Below are 21,254 nucleotides of genomic sequence, written 5' to 3' on the forward strand. Positions count from 1 at the left end.
AATATAGTTCATGCCCATCAAGACTTCTCAGTATATTTGTGCCACTTCAGTTTAAGTCTCAGGGAGGTTAAATGATTTGGCCAAAGCACACAGCAGTGAAAGAATTCAAACTCAGGTCCTGCTGAGTACTGTACTCTTCCTGGTCCTCTGTCTGATAAACTGCACACTGACCGCCCTTCCTGTGCTCTGAGGCTTCCTGTACATACACCTCTATGCCCTTTTCTTTTCAAAGCAGGAGGCACCTTGACTCTGAACAAGTCTTTACCTTGGCCTGCCACAGCAATCGTCCTGTGCCTCCACCATCACTCCCCTTCTCCATGTATACTTTGGGCTAGCCCAGGAAAAGTCCCTGACAGATCTCAGTGGAGTCCCATGACAACTGGGCCTCCCCACCCATCTAATCCTGTCCCCTCTGCATTCCCCCTATACATTCCCAACCCTTTGGCGTCTCTGTACTTCTTTGTCTGTGGTCTCACAGCTCAGGGCATGCTAACAACACTGCTTGGCCTGAGGGTTCACAGTTCAAACATCTTCCCTACTGGGAGTCCCCCCAGCCACCCCAGCTCTTCAACTCATACAGTGCCCTGTGCTTCGCCCTCTCTCATAGTCTCTGACACTTGCTTGTGCATTCCCTGGTGTAACAGTGTGTACATATGCGTTCTCTGTTACTCTTTGAGCTTCATGAAAGCAGGAACTGTCTCTAATTTTTTCCTGGGTTGTGTGTGTGTGTGTGTGTGTGTGTGTGTGTGTGTGTGTGTGTGTCTGTCTGTCTGTCTGTCTGTGTGTGTGTGTGTGTGTGTGTGTGTGTGCAAGCATGTATACACGCACACCTTTGGCCTTGCAGAAAGCTGTTAACACAGTCCTTGGTTTCACTGACTGCCATCATCATGACAAAGGCATCTCCTCCTTGTATCCCTGCTGCCACTTCACTTCCTTCATGCCTCCTTTTTGTCTCCACACTCCCAGAGCCTAACACAGAGCGCAGAAAGGTGCTCAGAACACATGGCTTGGCACAGAAGATGGATGAGAAACCAGTCTATGATTCTACTTAATCCCACTCCATTCAGGAAATTCAGTCTGCCAGTGCAGTCAAAGAAACAATTATTGAAGAGAGTGGGTCTTCCCTTTGAGGCCTGGCTGCTTGCTACAGAGAGAAACATAAAGCAATTTACACACTAGATGTAGTTGAAAGTTTCTCCAGGTCCCGCCAAGCCCCCCCGCAGTCCCGAGGCCCACTTATAGAATAATCACTCAGAATCTTATATTAATTAGAACTGCTTGGCCATTAATTAGCTCAGGCTTATTACTGACTAGCTCTTACACTTAATTTAATCCATAATTCTTATCTACGTTTAGCCACGTAGCTAGGTACTTTTTCTCAGTTCTGCCTTGTCATCTTGCTTCCTCTGTGTATGGCTGACCATTTTGGATAGCATACTGTCAGCAGTGGATTTGAGGACACTTTGTTGCCCAGTGGCTAACTTTTGCCACAATAAAAGTTAACTCCATATGCAATTTCTTCAATGCCCATATTTTCTCTGAAGTAGACTGGTGCTGCAGGAGCTGACATGTCTCGTAGTCATAAAAAAAGAAAAAAAATCTAAGTTATTAAAACATTTTAAATGCCATATTCTGTAGATCTCTGAAGGGTTTGAAGATGATCTGTTTATCTAAAATATCTCTGCTTAGCCTTGAAAACATACCTAATATGACTACAAGTTTGATTGTAATGTCTAACTTTCATTTCTTTATATCCTAAAAATTGGTAATAATAACCTTCAAGGATTAGCAAATTGCATTACATTGTTAAATGAGCCATATAAGTACAATATCCTGAACAAAATTAGAAAAAAATAATACATACAGCATTTTCTAACAATATTAATCTCAATATATATAATTTGTATACAATATATAAAAACCCAATCCAATATAAGGTATTTAAAACTAGTAATTGTCTTTTGGAAGTAGATTTAATAATCTACCTTTTTATCTATATCATATCTATATCCTCTCTTTACTTTTCAGAGTAGATTCAATAATCTATCCTCTATCTATCATTTCTATTTATCTTTTTTTCTAAACAAGAACCTTAAATCTAATCTCCTTTGTTTAGCCCTTTTCCTAACTATTAACGACAACTTGTAACCAACCTCCTAAACAATGAAAATTATTTCAAACCCAAAACCCATAGAAAGACAAAAAAACCACCCACCCCACACCACCTCTTTGGGAATGTGGGTGTTGTGGACACAGAGACTCTGCCTGCCATGTGATCAGATTAAGGGTGTGTGCTACCACCACCTGACTTCTGTTTATGGCTGGCTATGACCTCTGATCTCCAAGCAAACTTTATTAACACACAAATAAAATATCACATTTCAGCACAAATAAAATATCATCACAACTAGGGGTCAGTTTATCATATGGAAAGGAAAATTTAAGACTTCCATTCCAATTTAGTTCAATCCAACATGTTGAAGATGGTCACTCTGCACTGTATCCAAAGGGAGGACAGGGGAGGTAGCTCAGTAATACAACACCTGCCTAACATGTCTATATGTGTAAATGTAGATACAGATGTATGTATACAGATGTGGCAATAGATACACATATATGGCACTATATAAAGCTCAATATGCAGCATACTCACACACATGGCTTCATACATACAAATATATGACACATAGCAAAATAGCACTCTTCTCAGGGAGCGCTCCTGTCCCCTAATGATGTTGCTGTCACATCCCTTGGGACAAGCCCTTTGAAACACTGTCTATAATGCCTAGCTGGGCAGTTCACCCACAACATCACTAACAGGATTCTGAGGCCATAATACACTTAGAAGCAAACAAGCATGCCCCATAATTTAATCACTGCAATAGATTATTAAGAAGAAGCTATAGCTCATTCTTTCCTGTGTTGGTTACTGCATGGCATTTTGGGCCAACAGCATAGTAGCAGAAACACTGTGCACATTGGAAATGAACTTGTACAAGGGACCTTGTTCCTCTTAGTACATCATCTCCTAGAGATGAAGGCAAGTCAGAGTCAATCCCTTAGATATCCCATCTTAGGCTGGCAACACCCTAGACATCTGAGCAAAGTTGGCCAAGGTTAGTCAATATAGATACAGAAGAAATCTTACCCAAGATCAGCCAAACTCAGCCCAGAGCCACTGAATCCCTGAAGATTTGTGAGCTATATGATGTTAGTGTATGCCCTTAAGGTTCTGTGGTTGCTTCTTATGTAGGAATATTGTAGCAATTAATTGCTGGTTCAATGACCTACATAGTCTTCATTGATCTGAGATTTGGGACTCCCAAAATTCAAATCTGTCATTAAGAAAAGGAACTTCCTTGATTAATGGCACAGAAGTGGACATGTAAAAGGGTCTGAAGGCAGTCACTCAGGGAAAATCACCCAAAAGCTTGGAGTAATGACAACATGCCCTAAATAAGCCTTGGGGGAACTCTTGAAAATGAACAACTTGCAAGTTGGCACACCTGCTGTCTATCTGATAATGCTTACATTTGCTGAATATCCTCTAATGTAATTGCCAGATTCACCAACATTTTTTTCCTCTTTAGGAGATGATCCCATTCACATTAGACTAATTCAATCAACGGACATTACTATGTCTAACTATGGACGATTTTTTTTCTCTCAAAATGCCAGATGCCTAAAAGTAGACGTAAGAACTGCTAGATTAGTGGAAAATTATTTGCAAATCTGTTAACAGACTACCGTAAAACCCAACCACTATCATTGGGATTCTGGGCACTAGTGACAGAAACTAAGGCATATGTTTTCCATTCCTACACCCTAATACATAAAAAAGGAAGGTCCTTTTGACCTAAAAATACAATTTGCAAATGTTCAAAGACTGCTTGTCATTACTTCTCCTCTGAAGATGTGCAGAGCTTGCACTTTTAAGTGCAAATATCTAATGGTCTCCAAACTCTAACGAGACCCACAGCTCAACCAGGCTCCAGCATGCTCAGGTCAGCATCCTCTCCACCAGGAACTATGCCTACAAAATGGCCTCATAAAAGATTAGTGTGCTAGAGCACACCAGCAGTCTCAGTACTTAGGAGGTTGAGGCAAGAAAAATTGCTATGAATTCAAGGCCAACCTGGGCTACACAGCAAGACAGTGTTCATGGAGCAGGAAAGATGACTCAGCAGTTAGGGGACCACTGGCTGCTCTTCCTCAGGACCCAGGCTCTATTCCAAGCACCCATATGGCAGCTCACAATCCAGTGTATCTGATATCCTTTTCTGGCCTCTGTGGACACCAGGCACCCACACATGGTACATACCAGGCAGATACCTATACACATAAAATTAAAAAACAAAAACAAAAACACAAAAAACAAAACAAAAACAAAAACAAAAAACCTGTCTCAAACAAACAAAAACATAGCTGGGGTGATATCTCAGTGGATAAATCACTTCACAAACAAACATGAGTTTGGACCGCCAGAAACCATGTGAAACTGGATGCAATTATATGTTTAATCCCAGAGTTCCTGTGACGAGATAGGAGGGGAAGGGAAGATCTCCAGAAGTTCTGGGCCACTTAGCCTGTAGTGTGTAGAAGCAGCAAGAGAGTCTGTCTCAAGCAGTAGAAGGTAAGGATCAGCACCTAAGATGTCCTTTGACCTCCATATACAACGGCGTGTGTACACCTGCGCTCACACACATGAACACACACACGTAGTAGAATATTATTGTAAGGTGTGTTACCTTTGCTTGTGTTGCATTTGTTTAACTCTGTGAAGCTGTGTTACTGTGCCTACCTAACACGCCTGATGGTCTAATAAAGAACTGAATGGCCATTGGTGAGGCAGGAGAAAGGATAGGCAAGGCTGGCAGGCAGAGAGAACATATAGAAGGAGAAATCTGGGAAAGGAGGAGGGAAAGAGAAGAGATGGTAGAGTTCAAGAAGAGCTAGCAGCCAGAGAAGGAGGAGGACTCCAGGGACCAGCCACCTAGCTACTTAGCAGCCATGAAGTAAGAGTAAGATTTACAGAAGTAAGAGAATGGGAAAAGCCCAGAGGTAAAAGGCAGACGGGATAAGATAAAAAAAAAAAAAGCTGGCTAGAAACTAAGCCAAGCTAAGGCTGAGTATTCGTAATTAAGAATAAGCCTGTGGGCCGGACGTTGGTGGCACACGCCTTTAATCACAGCACTCAGGAGGTAGAGGCAAGCGGATCTCTGTGAGTTTGAGGCCAGCCTGGGCTATCAAGTGAGTTCCAGGAAAGGCACAAAGCTACAGAGAAACCCTGTCTCAAAAAACAAAAAACAAAAACAAAAACAAACAAACAAACAAAAAAAGAATAAGCCTGTGTGTGTGATTTATTTGGGATTTGGGTGGCGGGCCCCCCAAACAAGAGTAAAATACCAACACCACACTATGTCTTTACCTGCCTAGCATCCTTGTTTCCAAAGCCACAACCAGTAAAACACCAAAGCAAACAGATAACATACTAATAGAATCATGCCTAAAGGATATGTAAAACCATCCTAATGGGAGAATCAAGGACCTATGAGGTTCACACCCAGACTGTGTGGCCCCACCTTCTTGTTCTATCTCCTTTTCAAGTGCATTTCCTTTGATAGGCACCTGCTGCATACCAGGCACTGTGCCAGATCCACTACAGGCATTCTCAACTGATTTTCACAATGTGGTGACATCCCAGACTGGCAGGTGAGTCACTAGCCAGATGTCCATCCCTTGGCCATTATGTGGCAGGGTTAAAAGTTGAATTGAGGTTTGGATGTCTTCAAAGCTCACAGACCCAATGCTGCCTTCTGCTGCTATGACCTTTTCTGCTGAACTGTCTAGATAAATGACTCCATAAGGCTGCCATGGTGTGCACTACAGGGGACAAACAGAGCCCCTTTCTCACTGGTACCTTAGTGGTGTTTCCAAGGCTGCAACAAGTCTGTGTTTCCCCCCACCAATCTGTCACAGCCACATATTCCTCCCACTCCCACTGCCCTCTAATTCCCCTCCTCACATCCATTCAAGTTTTTCTACTCACCTTTATCTTAGAAAGGAGGTTCTGTATTCTCATAACTTGTATCACTTGCTGTAGCTACATTTTAAACACAAGCTCATCTATACATCATTTAAAATCAGCATATGGAGCCTGCTGTGCTGGGCACACACCTTTAATCTCAGTACTTGGGAGGTAGAGGTACGCAGATTTCTGTGAGTTCAAGGCCAGACTGGTCTACATAACAAGTTCTGGGACATCCAGGGCTGTCCCAGAGACATAGAGAGACATAAAGAGACCTTGTCTCAAAAAAAAAAAAAAATGAGCGAGAAAGAGAAAATCAGCATATGCCCTGCATCCTATACACCATATGCAATGAAGCTCTGCTATAAATCTACTCTGTCATATACATCTACAGTCCTATTTATTATGCATACATATACAGACATAACCTTTATTGTGGGACATGTTTCTTTTTCTTATAAAGAGTTTCAAAAGAAAACCAGAAATGATTAATTGTGCAGCAAACCCTTATGTCCTCATCATTCAACTTCAACAATTGTCAGCTTGTGGCTTAATCATGTTCCCGATGTACCCCAATCCACTTCACTAACTCTGAAATTTTAAAGCCAATGTGGAGCATCGTGTTGCTTCATTCATATCCACAGCATTCTTGATATCAGGAAACATTTGAAGAATGTTTGCTGGGTGCCATTCAGGTTAAATCGAGGCAGACACACACTCACACATCATCAGGAATCACAATGTTGGGACCTCATTGCTGTCCCTGCCTCACAGATGGTGATGAGGAGTCACAGAAGCAAAAGCAACCAACCAGCTGGAGGTCCCACAGCTGATTAATGGCAGACTTGGAACTTGAGCTCAGGTATCCCGGTCTCTGAACCTCTGTACTGCCCAGGGAGCACAGCCTTTTTCTCTCAAGATCCTCTCCCCCACTTGTCACTGGCCAGGCATGGATATTATGTAGTTGTGTACAGAGCTCCCCTCTTTACTGTCCTGTCGGCACCTCTGCCTCACGGCCTTTCTATCAAATTGCCCGAAAGGAATTGTTGTCTCAAGACACAAGTTGACACTGAGGTGGTCCCTGTGGCCTTTGCTCTGTGCAGAATGTGAGGCTAGTGTACTAGACACCGACCGACCTCCATTCCTGGGGCTGAGGAGACCAAGGTCAGTGGATTGCAGTCACAGGGCACAGAACACAGGTCAACCTTTGACAATTTTTTACAACTTGACACCAGTGCTCTGTCTGCAGCCCATGCTGTCTTCACACAGGCGCTGATTTCTCCAAGGCCTTGCTTCTTGTGAAAGCGTCTGCTGCTCAGGCTGCTCTTGACTGCACTGGTAACAGTCTGGGAGGAATGCTTTTGTCTTGATTGAAACCCTCCACATTCATTTGCTCTCAGCAGCATGCAGGTCCTGGTTTACAGAGCGGGTGAAAGGGCTTAAGTGTCTCCAAAGGTTTCTGAGACACAGGACTTCTCAAGGGAGAAAGGGAGATGATTTCAGGGGTAAAGGAATCAAAAGCACATGGCCTGCCTTCCTCTGCACATACAGAGTGACTTAGAAATGAAGGGAAGAAAGAGTTAGGAAAAACAGTTTTGAGTTTCGTTGAACCAACATTGGAAAAATGCAGCAAGACCCTTTCCAAATCCAAAGCAGAACCGTGTCCTTCCACCTCTGTGGGAAATTCTGCTTTGGAAACCTGGTCTCCTGGGGCTGCCAAGAGTCCCAGCCTCAGCAAAGTCCCTCCATCCCCCTGTGCTCCCTTCTGACGCCACCATCCCAGACCTAAAAGCCCAAATATAGGGTGGGAAGGAGATCAGGCCAACACTGGTGATTCCCAATGCAGACTCTGCTCCTCATTTGTCTGTGATGTCCAGCAGAACCATCTCTATGGACAAGAGTATGAGAAGACTCTCGGCTGGGACAATCCATTAGTGGGTAAGATGGTGAACATGTTCAGAGGCTTTTCCATCCACCTATACATGCTATTAGCTAAGTCCCTGCCACTCTCTTGACCTCTGCCTTGTCCCTGACTACCTGCAGGTATCTATCTCCATTAGGTACCACACCAACCAAAGGATTTGATTGCATACCAAATCCCAAGTCTCAGCACCCTGCAGCGAAGCACCCACCAGTCTATAAGACACTGCCTTGGTGAGTCTCAATACATAGTGCAATGGGTTGTGGCCAAAGGGGGTGATGCAAAAGGAGCCACCTCTGACCACTCTGCTTAGACCTTAGACTTGAGAGTGGAGGAGAACTCGGAATCTACCACAATCCCATATGTTACCTTGACACAAAGGCCTCCAGTTTCTGGGCAGAGCATCAGAGGCTAAAAATGAAGCCTCAGCCTGAGGGAGATGTGCAGGCATGCTTGTGTGTGGAGCAACGCTAAGCTTTGATTAGGTTAAACCTGTTTTGTAAGTTACCCTGGCCTTTTAAATCCCAACTGTCATGGAGCCTCTGCTTTCCAGGAAGTTATTCCCAACAGCAGTTGTTTCTGCAATCTCGGTTATTATGAAACCCTTTATTTTGAAAACACATTTCAAAACAAGGCTCCTTATGCACTGCGCTTTCTCTCTGGTCCACTCGAAGCAAGATGGCGCAGCTGTTTCCCTGTGGCCCACTTATTCATGTGTTATCCCTGCAGGCCACTCAAGTCCCAAAATCCATCTTGTAGTCACCACAAAAAAATGCAGAGGCACGCTGTGGGGGAAGCATGTCAGCTCATCCCAAACACTCTCCTTCAGCCGGCTCCCTGCCCCACACATGGCTGAACCATAACACGATGACCTGTTCGGAGAATAATTCATTATGTAATTAAAAGTTTTTTCATCAGAGACTATTTCTAAAGCAACTGCTAGGATAATACCAATTAGGAAACACTAACAGAGGAGGAGCTGGGCCCTGACGTCAGGGCTCACGCCCTAAGAGTTTACATAAGTTGTCAGTTTCTTGTGCCAGGGACCCTGACAGAATGCTGGGCAAGAGACAAATAGCACAGACCAAACTTAGAGAGTAACCAGAGTGGAGTTCTGGGGAGACAGGGGACGTTGAGAGGAGATCAACCAAACCCTACTCCAGCCGTCACAGCTGTGGGGCCCAAGGCACTACTCCTTCCCTGAACCTCAGTTTCTGCATTGGAGTGCCGTTTCTTCATGCTCCCTGTTATATAACAGAGCTCTGTGGGCACAGAGGTACAAGTGCAAACACCAGAGAGGAAAACAGACCCATTGTCAGTGCACTGTACGGAAGCTTATTTGTTACTGATGCCCTCCAGCCTCAGCGTGAGTGTGGAGACCATTAACCTCCAGTGGCATGTCTCCTGGGGTCTCAAGAGAAACGAAAGGCTACAATTCAGAACTGGACTCTGGTTTCCCTCTTCCTTGGTCTCCTGTTTGGAAAGGTTTAGTTCACAGAACCCCCGCCTGAGTTGCTTCCCTCACGATCACTCTAAGGGGATGTGACAAATAAGCAAATAGAAGCAGCCCCTCCCGACTAGAGTGGTGAAAGGCATGTGCATGATGCTTGAAGACCAAGGAGAGATCATGCACTGCTTCCTGTGGGGGGACACAGAGGGTTGGAAGACAAGTTCCTAGGCAAATGGAAGCCAAGACTAAGGGGTGAGGAGATGACGCACTGGGAGCATGGATGAGACTGTATACACTGTGTGTACACTCCATCCACCGCCAGGCTTCCCTCTGCTCCTCTTGCTTCTCTTACACTCCCCATCCCAGTCCATTCTTCCTTTCCCTTCCAGTGAGCATTAGCACAGCTATTCCTCCTGCCTGAGGTCTCTTCAGCCCTCGTGTCCACAATGCCCACTTCTTTCTTTTCTTAACTCCCAGCCAGCCCATTCCGGATCAGTGGATGCCTCCTGTGGATGTCCCAGTGCATCCTGCCTGAGAGCTGGTGACTCTGAGAGTCTGCACATGCCAAACTGTGGTGTGAACTGCTTCCCGTAAGAACCCAGCTGGATACATCCATGAAAGAGTACACACATCTTCCAACCTTGGGACTCTCTAGACACTACTTAGCAAAGTTTCCATTTTCATTTTAGATTTCTTTCTTTCTTCTGTGTGTGTAAATGTTTTGCCCATGTATGTGTACCACATGCATCTAGTGCCCATGGAGGCCAGAGGAGGGCATCAGATCCACTGGAGCTAGAGTTACTGATGGTTGTGAGCTGTCATGTGAGTGTTGGAAACTAAACCTGGGTCCTCTGTAAGAACAACAAGAGCTCTTAACCAATAATCTACCTCCCCAGTCCCTTTAGAGAGCAGTTTTTTAAAAGATCTCTGAGAATAGCTTTGTCAGCCCCTTCTTGAGAATGCGACAATCCTTGAGGTGTTAGAACCAGGGAACAGGATGTGTTCTGTGTATCTGGTAAAGGGAGCCAGTACTCGACTCTGGTGTGCTGGCAGAGATAAGGAGGTACAGCCTAGTTTGCCCAGCCATGTCCCTACCCATCCATCCCTGGGCCAGACTCCTAGATGCAGGCAGACCTTGAGGCTGATTGATGGCACCAAGCAATCCCAGCCAAGTTCAAGCTTATGAGATGTCATTAAAAGGGCTTATGGAAGCAAAGAAAGGAACCCTAGAGAAGGGAGACCAATAGTCTTGAAGAAGATATTGGTTCTTCTTTGAAGCAGGGCCACTGAGTCATCAGCCCCTAGCTAGACATAAGCTTCTTCACCTTTGACCCTCCCATACATTAGCATGCTGCATGCATGCTCAGTCCCTTGTCTTTTCCTTCCATGGTCACAGTCCTTCTCTTCCATGTCTCATAGACACCAGTCTCCAACATCACCCCATACTCTAGACTGTCAGCTCTCAAAACCTTCAAGCTGCTCATAGGATGGACTGACTTACCACAGTTTGGTCTGTACTCTACAAGCCTAAGAGCCTGCCTCCCTCTGCTTCTCCTTACAATTTGATGTTCCCACCACATTAAATACTTACAGGCCTTTGATCCATCCAATATTACATCTTGCTTCAGGGGCTTTGTCAAGGATGCAGGCATGCATAGCTGTACCTGAGCCCTGCTCAGTATCCTCCTCTCAAATGGCCTTCCCTGAACCTCTGCATGTGCTACATTACTCCTTTCTGTGTTCTGCAGGGTACCCATGCCACTGTAATGCCCCTCGTGAGTTGGTCTCAGGGGTCTGGCCCCTCCCTGGGACAGACGGCTGATGAGCTATGCTGGTCTCCTCCCCATGAGAGCTCAGCTGGCGCTTTTGTCAAAGTCATCACCGGCTTGCCTCACCCTGTCTTCATGAACTCGGAGAAAGAGAGAAGGTTTACTGAATTAGGCAGTCAAGTGGCAAGGCCTCTCCATTCTGCACAGGCTCCATGGGGAAAACTATTCCCCACTCCTCCACAACTCTCTTCCTGCCTGCAGGAACTCAGCCAGTCCCCCAGGGTGTGACCACAGTCCACAGGTAAGTAAGTGTTCACCATGAACTCACTGGAGTCACAGCTACGGATGCTGGGGCTGGAGAGAATTCTGGAATGAAGTCACTCCAAAGCAAGCAATCTCCCCAGCTGTAAACCTCTGTGGGAAGAAAAAGGGGCCTCATGCCATGCCAATGCCATAAGTCTTCTCCGGGCTTTGCATCAATCCACGTTTGCAGAGCCAAAGTCCCACCAAATCTCCTTGATCTCTCTGAGCCATAGCTTTTTCTTCTGGAAAAAATAAGAATAGTTGTATCTCTTGTAGGATTACTGGAAGACGGAAACAAGATGAGGTGTCTAACACAGCTCCTGACTACTCCTATAGAACAATATTTAGTAACGTTCTTGCCTATGGAGCACACCCACATTCATGCCCTCATAGTAATGCAGCAAGGGCCAGTAAGCAGGGCCCATGGTTATTGTCTATTCACACTATGGATGGGGTCACCCTTGCTTTTATTCAGCTCTTCATTCTTTTGTTGTTGTTTGTTTGGGTTATTTTTTTTTTTTCGAGACAGGATTTCTCTGTGTAGTTTTGCGCCTTTCCTGGATCTTGCTCTGTAGACCAGGCTGGCCTCCAACTCACAGAGATCTGCCTGCCTCTGCCTCCTAAGTGCTGGGATTAAAGGCGTGTGCCACCACCACCCAGCTTCAACTTTTCATTCTGCACAGACTGTCAACCATATCTATTTTGATTCTAATTAACCCAATGTACTAGGTGTGAAAAAAAAAATGAGGCAAGGGACACCATATGAACCACTGAACTGTGGATGGAGCTGGGCCTGGAAACTACAGACTCTAAATCCTGAAAACTCACTCCTCTGCAGGGATCTGCCAGCTCTTACAGTGTGTATTCATGGAGTCAGGTATGGAACATGGCCCACACAAACCCCAGCCTGAGGCATTGGCCATCTAAACAGTTTACTTATCTAACCTGGAACCTTCCTACTCCTGATAGGCCTGCTTGACAGAAGTCACTGTCCTTAGCCATGTGTATTCGTTACCTTGTATCCACTTCCAGACCAGGGTCTATGCATGCTAGGCAAGTACTCTACCACTTCTCTGCATACCTGTCCTTGCCCATGTCCACATACACAGAACGCTTCTTTCTGCCTTCTCTCATGAGACTGTAAGATCTAGCCTTCCCATCTGCCTCACCAAAATTTTCCTGGTATATAACAAAGACACAAAGGGGAGATTGAACCAGAAGATTTCTCTTGGCAGCCACACCACAGAAGGATCCCAACACAACATACAAATGTCAGGCTGTGATTGGAACTTTATCCAAACACAGAACTGGGTGAATTGGAGAGGCAAGGTACATGCAGAAAGAGTCAGGTAACTGTTTGCCTCAGTCCTTACCTACAAAAAGCAATAAATGAGTTAGAGAATTTCCAAGTTGGTACTAAATAGTGAGAGTCCCTAAAACAAGGTTCCATCCTCACTTATAAGTGCCCAGGAAGAAAAGGATGCATCATGGGTGCCATTCTTGACTCAAGCCCTGGCAGACCTCAAGAAGAGAAAAGCACTCTCCTTCTGAGCAGGCACAAGCTCAGCAGACCCCTCAAACATGTACTTCCGAAAGTATGAGCCTAAAGGAGCAGACACAGCGAAAATGTGTCTGTGCCAGAAACATCAGGCCAGAAACATGCTTCACTCCAACTTCCCCAGTGTTGCCCACACAGCCTCTGGAAGCTGGGGCTCTTTAGCCTCTGGGGCTTGATTTTGAGAGGACTTTCCAGGCTCACTGCAATGACTGGACTTTCAGGAGAGTTGGGCCTGTCCCGGTTACTCTGTAACCTCCCCTGGCATTCAATGAGAGCCCATAAAAGCCTTTGAAGCCGTTTCAGGGGCAGCAATTTTTATTCTAAGGAGAATCTCCAAAGAAAGAGAAAAACAAACTATGGGCTAACACACACACACACACACACACACACACACACACACACACACACACACACACACACTCTGCAAAGCTTCTCTTGGATGAAAGGACCTGCAACAGTGCCATCTAGTGGAGACCAGGGACTGTCCTGTGCTCTGGTTTCCCCGCTGATTCCCATAAGGACACTAAAGACTCCAGGATGGAGGTATGGCTGTGTGTCATCAGAAAGACAGAACAGACAGAATGGTGGGGTATGAACGCCTTACTGCCTCTCAGTTCTCACCTGCTGGCTGACTCAGCCACACCCTGGTCTCCTCCACACACCTGCAGGCATGCTCTCTGTCTTCTGCCATGTCCCTGCCTGCCCTCTGGGGCTCTGCTGCAGGCTTTTCCATCCAGCACACTATCTCTAATTTGGATGCACATTTCCAATGAAACAGACAAGGCTCTCTCTGGATTTGAGCTCAGCTGTTCCCATTTTTACAGTTTCTTACTTCTGAACCCGTTTACTTTACGACAGGGTTACTGTGAGAAGTAAACCATCCATTTCAGAGTCTGTCCATGAAGAATGCCTGGGAAGGTCACAGCCTCGGGATAAACATGAAGGCCATTTGCTAGAAATCTGGGTAGGTGTCACCCTTACAGGGGCAAGGATATCTTGAAAGTCCCTCTTCACGCAATGGGAACTCTGCCCCATCCCTCTTTGGTGAGGGTCAGGACACCATCATTTAACATATGACTTGGGCTGCTATCTACAAGAACCCTGCATTGCCTTTCAGTATTGGGACTTGGAGGCTGTGGCCATGGCAGAAAGGTGCCAGAAAATAATGTTTGCATGGTGCTGGATACATGGATTGGGGTGTTCTTTAGCCCAAGATGAGCAGTGAGAAATAACCTCACCAACCTCTTAGGCTGGGGATGGGGAGAACTGAGGAGGCATCACTCTCGGCCTCCTCCTTTCTTCAGTGCACACAGGACCACTCCAGGCTTCTGGGAAACCAGGATCCCAATATCAATCATCCCTCTACACACCACTGTAGGAGGAAAACATGAACCATAGCCAGAAGGGCTAAAAGGGATAGCCTGGCTCTTGTGTGTGTGTGTGTGTGTGTGTGTGTGTGTGTGTGTGTGTGTGTGTGTGTGTGTGTGTAGGGACACAGGGAAGGTATTTCCTCAGGGCAAGAAATAAAGTCAGGTCTGCTATGTCTCCATAGGGTGCTCCTGTGTGCTGTCTTGTGCTTTCTCTCTCTCTCTCTCTCTCTCTCTCTCTCTCTCTCTCTGGCTCATTCTGCCCCACTAGAATTGATCCTTAGTTCCAGACTCTAGTGTCCTACCAGCCCGATTCACCACCACAACTCCTCTATTTGTTAGTTCAAATCTCAAGAGAATATTTAATTAGTTTAATTCGGTCCATGATGTGGGTCTTCTGGAATCAGATGATGTTTCTCATCCAATTAGTTTACAGGAGAATGGTAAGAAAGTATTGAATCATGTGACACAAATGGGTCAGCCAGAGCATGTGAGGCAGGAACAGAGGCAGATGATAGATAGATAGATAGATAGATAGATAGATAGATAGATAGATAGATGCAGAGATGCTCCATACAGTGTTATTAATGACAACAAACACCATGTTCCTCACTTGCTGGTTCACTCCAGGCTATCAATTCCCTATCCATTCTCTAGACATATATGGCTTTCTAGTCTCAGACCAAACATTGGACACTGAGACAAGTCAGTCATACCACAGTCCACCAAGGGCTCACTGGGCCACTATATGGACAGAGGCCAGCCGACATCCACTTCTCAAAGACAAGTGCTACAGAAACTGGGCAATGGCTGGCAAGTCCCCTAGAAAAAGGAATAAATAAATAACCACCAAATCAAATAAACTTAGCTTCGATGAGAAAACTACACAGTAACCAAAATGACATGAACAGCAAGAGTTAGGCCCTTCCAGGGCTGGGGCCAGGTGCCAATAGTATCAGGGTCCTGTGGGCCATGGCCAAGAGCCTAGAAATCCACAAAAGAGATGGCTCCTCTCCAGACTCAGCAAGTCTATTCTCCCAGTTAGAGCCTGCCTTTTGGGCCGTGAGCTGGCAGCCCCAGCTGATAGATACCGTGTCCTTGCCTCTACCTGAACTTAATTCAAACCATTCTACCCAACCCTAATTCAGGGCTTTTATTAGGTTTTAGGTTACTCTATGTGGCACAATAGAAATATTTTTTCGATCTTAAATTAGAAACATACCATGGGAGGATTTTTTGAAAGCCTTTTACAAAATTGTAGGGTGAAATGTCTCAACTCTGCAGCTGAAATATAACCATAATGACCTTCCACCGGGGATTGACATCAAGACAGGCATGTGTCCCCTCTGCAAAATGTGCTTTCCCCAATTACCAAAAGCTGTCAACAATATTCCTCTAACTTCTCTAGGGTGTATGAGTACTGAAGGAAAGAATACCCTAGAGATGTTCCCAGGAAGGACAAAATGAAGTCACCCTGGCTGGCTTTACAGATGGACTACTTCACAGAGTGAGGCCTAGGCAGAAGGTTGTGCTCCAGGTGGACCAGGCCCAGATCTCTCGCTTGCCTGGCACATTCAGACACCCAGGGAAAGTGGTAGTGTTAGCCACTGTCATTACTCCACCGTGGGGAGTAAGCTGGACATGGAGACAGAGGGCATGAGCTCCAGGTACCAAGCCAAACCTAAGCTATGAAAGGCTTTGCTGCCTGCTCAGAATGGCTGGTTCCTCTCCAAAGCACCCTTGGGTAAAAACACGGTCTGAGATGAGGCACTCTAGGAGCTAATGGCATCCAAGGTTCACCTCCTGGACATCATAAGGACAGACAATTGATCAGGTTTATGAACTGGAATATGCAGTGCCCTAGTACTTGGGGCCCAAAGCGAAATTTTGCAATCAATGTAGCTATATTTTGGAAAGAAATCAAGGCAATGAACAAAAGTCAGCTGATAATGTCAGAAGAAGACAACAGTGAGAACATGTGTACATTTGTCCCATACAGGCTATCACGTTCACTTGAGTTGTGCCAAGAAACTCTGGACTCTGAAACCATTGTATTAATCTTCAAGGTGTTCTTTGTCTCTTTGATTAGACTAGTATCTCAAGGGCAGAGCAGATTACCAGCTTGACGCCAGATGTCACACTGGGGGCAGGACAAGCAGGGAACCAGGAGGGCAGACAATGCCTATGCAGAATTGGGAAAGATGGTTCATTTCTCATAGCACTAAGAAGGGTGGTCTTTATACTTTCTACCCACCCACCTGTGCCAACTGGCCGAGTGGCAAACACCAGGTAGAATACCTGGCACCTCCAAGTGCTGTGGCCTGAGTTGTGTAGACCTGTCTGGGAGTGTCGATGGACACATACCCAGCCATGGCTCTGCCTCTGGTCCTGCAGCCTCCTGCATACCCTACAGCCTGCATCTCAACCCAGCAGGCACTGGTCACGGCACTACAACCAGTTCCTACCTGCTTGTGAAGACTGGGCCTTCAGGGAACAGTGGAGGAACTGAAAAGGTTCTAAAAGACATGTCAGTTGGGATTTATAAGATAAACTGGGGGAAAAGAAAACTGAATTAAATCCCAAAGGGTCTTTCCAGGGAGACAAGATTGGAGTTGTGCCTTGAAGGAAAGGCAAAAGGATAGGGGTGGAAAAAGACACTATGCTCAGGGACACAGTGTGGGGCAAAGGGTCTTGTAGTGGGGCAGAAATAGGCAAGTCTCAGCCTTGAAGTTTCATTTCCAGGGTGTCCTCTCCGAAGGCAGAGCTGCATAGAAGAGCTCTGAGCCTTCCCATCCACAGCCTCAAGCTGAAGTTTCATGGGGTCTAAAGACATGGGAGATGCTGCCTTGTCCCACTGCCCTCTCCCCCAATTCCAGTTCCTATAATCTTAGGTTGTGGCTTCTCCCACAGACAAATCCCTAAGATCAAGGCTCAGTTTACCCTGCATTGGAACATGAGAGTCAGAGTGAGCCCTAGGACCTTAGGCACAGACCCCAGACACTGGGCTGGTTGAAACATACTTCAGCCCAGCTCCCTACCCACCTTCCACTTTGAGAATATCATTCCAGTGGATGATCGCTGCATTAGAGAGTGTGAAAGGGGGGATGGGAAGAAGACTCAATAGCTATACAAGCACCATGATATGAGTTCAGGTCCCAAGAACCCGCATGAGGCTGGGCACAGTAGCTCATGTACATAATGTACATAAATCCCCAAGCTTTGCAGAGAGATGAGAGGCAGAGAAAGGAGAATCCCTGGAAACTCATGGGCCCACTAGCCTGACATATACAGTAATAAATAAGAAAGAGACCCTGTCTCAAATAAGGTAGATGGTGAGGACTGGCTCGCCAGGTTCCCCTGACTTCCATATGCATGCCATGTATACACATATGCACACACCCCACACAAATGCATCCACAGGTATACACACACACACACACACACACACACACACACACACCACAAACAGCAAACACACCCACAGGTACATACATAAACATACATCATACACACACATCAGACACTCACACTAATCTTAAAAAAGGTAGTGTATATGGGGTGGCTTAGACATTCTGGAGTCAGACCAGTGATGACCAAGCTTTTCTCTCACTCTAAGTGATGGAAACGTCAGAGGCTCTTCTCCGCAGTGACCCCACAGAAGCCCCAGTTTCTGGGCTCTCCCAGGCCTTCCAACTTCTTCTGGAATGCTACAGTCTCCCTCATCCAAATTCAGCTGACACATATGTGGACACAGGTAGTGTCCTTTTAACCAGCTCTACCTCCTGCCCTTTCAGTAGAGAGAGACACCAGAGAGCCACTCCAGGCCACCTCACATGCTGCTTCCCAGGGAAGTCTGCTCAGTACTGCAAGACCATACTGTATGGACCATACTGCAAGGACCCATCCCACAAAGCCTGGGGAAGTGATGAGAAGCTGGACCAGACCTACAAAACCCTCTGCACAGACTCTTGCCCCTTTAGGCACAAAATGATGGGCAAACAGATCCCCATTGCTCAGACAGCCTGGCTCTGCCTGTTAACTCAGCTCCATTTACTACCAAAAAGGCCCAACCATGGAGAAGGAATACTTATACAGTCACCCCATGGCATGGTTTGGATCTTCTATGTCTTCTAAAAGCTTTTATGTTCAAGGATTAGTCAGTCCTCTTGGTATTTGTGAGAAGCCCTCTGGTCATTGAGCACATGACTTCCAAGGTAATAGTGGGAAAACACACCCACTCCTTCTCTTTAACTGCCCTGCCCGTGGGTGATTTGTAAGTTGACTGTCTTATTGCCCTGATTTGCCAAAGCTAATGAGTGGTTGGGGCAGACTGGAACCCAGATCTGTCTTCAAATCCCAAACTCTTAGCCATTCAGATAGAATGATAGTCAAAAGCTAGGAAGGCAGCATCTAGGTAGTGCCTCTATACAACAGAGCCCACAGGCATCCTAAAGGAATTTTAAGAAGGAAGATCCGGTCAGAAACATGGCCATAGGCTGTGCCCAGTGAGCCTGGATACAGAGGATCAGGGAGACTCAGGCAGGTGATGCTAAAGGCTGTGAGGGAAGCCCGAAGACTTCCAGTGACCCCCGGCTAAGTACTGAGATGGCTGTTAAACATACGTGCTTTTCCACGAAATGGTCTGTTGTCTAAAAGACCAGCATTTGGGCATGAACTAAGAGGTCTGACCTTGGAGTGGACTCTGGCTATCTAAGATAGCCATCAAAGCCAGACTGTAAGTGCTTAGCAAGCCCTCGGTTGGGGAGGATGACCTGTTTTTCTTGGAGACATCAAGGACATTTACCGGGCAGGTCACAGGCAGACCAGCCTGGAAAGTGCTGTCTGGAGGCCTGGGGCAGCCTGCAGTGGGGGTGTGCATTGTGCTCTATTGGGGGGAAGGAGCATCAGTCAGCAATAATAACATCAGGAATCTGGGCATTAACCCCTGGAACTTACATTCTTGAACCAGGTGCCAACTGTGTGCAATCCCAGGGAGAGCAATTTATAATCAAGGTCTAGAGCAAAGGCTGGAGACCCTGGCCTAGAAGGGCTGTCACAAGCTAGTACATCTCCTTTGCCTGGCTCTGATTTTTTCACATTTTACTTTAGTTCTGCTGAAAATTCTTTCCCAAATCCAACCCCTGATGGATTCAGGACACGAAGTTAAATTGGGATAACAATCGTAGGAAATGTAATATTCCTTTAAGGAGTTTTTCACAGTGTACAAACACAATTATGTTTGTTTACTTATTATATGGTTGTTCCTACCACCCTGGAAGTTGCACAGGAAAAGGGCTGAGGTTGTCTTACCCATCAGCATATCCCAGTGTCTACAGCAGGTTCCTTAGGCCATTCACTCAGTTAATCTTATTGAATACACATAATGCACCAGATCCAAAGTTGGGGGAAATGAATTTGTTCTTGCTTTAATTCCTTTAAGATATCAGCCCCCCAACAAGAAAGCAACACTCTAGGACCCTGCCAGTCACTCCTGCTGGCATAACTTCACGGACCACCAAGCTGTTTCCATGGAAGGCCTCACCCAGCCTCTGAGGAGGGAGAATTTCATCAGTAATTACAGTGCAGCTTCTGACAGCGCTGGAGGAGAGCTCGCCTGGCTTTACCACAGACAGTGGGAGGGAGCCACCACCTCCTGTTCTAATCTTGCCAGGCAAGGCCCTGGGCCTTGCTCCATAATCAGAAGACCTTGAGAATGTAGGAGCAGGGGTGAGGAAAGAGTTCACACACTTTTCATCAACTACTCTTCCCGCCTTGGGAGAGTATCAGAGTCTGTCATTAACCATGTCAAAACCAAAGGCCCAGAGGCAGGAGAAACCTCGAGTGCAGGTCAGAGCCTGGCAGCAGCACTGGCCAGAGACAGAAAACTGCTCAGAGGGGCTTTATTAAAGATTTATTTTTAATTTTTTAATTTTGTGTGTGTGTATACGAGTGTGTGTGTGTCTGTGTCTGTGTGTGTCTGTGTCCATGTGTGTGTGTGTGTGTGTGTGTGTGTGTGTGTGTGTGTGTCCGTGTCCTCACAAAGGACAGAAAAGGTCACCCAATCCCTTAGAGCTAGAGCTACAAACAGGGCAGCTATGAGCTGTCCAACACAGGTGATGGGAATAGAACCCAGGTCCTCTCCAAGAGCAGTGTGGTCTCTCCAGCCCTGGGAGAAACTTTAGGAAATGCAGTCCTACTCTCTGCCCTCCCCCCACAGGACACTTGCCTCCCCAGTCCCCAGTAGCTACACTTACAGAGCTTGATCACAATAGGAGTACTCCACGGAGAGTGTGAAGAAAGGCCAGGCCCAAACTTCGGAGGGACTGTCAGGATGTGGGAATGGGCACATGCTCAAAGAATGTGGAGGTCAGAGAAATGGAGCCAAGGACTCAGGCAGTGCAGCCAGATCCCACACTTTAGCAATGGAGAATCCAAGGCCAGACAAGGAAGAACTCTCTAGGCCACAGAGCACAGAAGAGCAGGGCTGGGCCGGGCCTCTGTTTCTCTCTGGGTAGAAGCAGACTTAAAGGCACTCAGGCTCCAGGGACCTGAGCAGCCCATGGCCCCACGGCCCCTCCACTCAGGAGTCTGTGGTGTCACCTTCTCTCCTTTCCTGGAGCAGCAGCTGAGCTTCCCTGAGTACCCTGTCCTACAGAGCCCTTCTCAGGCACAGACACAAGAATGGAAGGCCACAGTAGGGGAGAGAAGAGGCCCTCAGCATGCAACATTCAGAGTCCTGGCCTACAGCTCTGCCCTTGGGACCAGCAAGGTGCCTGCCTCAGAGGACCGAGAATTCACCAGGCCACCTATCTAGCACACCATGCTCCTCCTCTCCTCTCTGAAGAATTTCCTCTTCCC

This window comes from Onychomys torridus, chromosome 7 (assembly GCF_903995425.1).
Source record: "Onychomys torridus chromosome 7, mOncTor1.1, whole genome shotgun sequence".
NCBI lineage: Eukaryota > Metazoa > Chordata > Mammalia > Rodentia > Cricetidae > Onychomys > Onychomys torridus.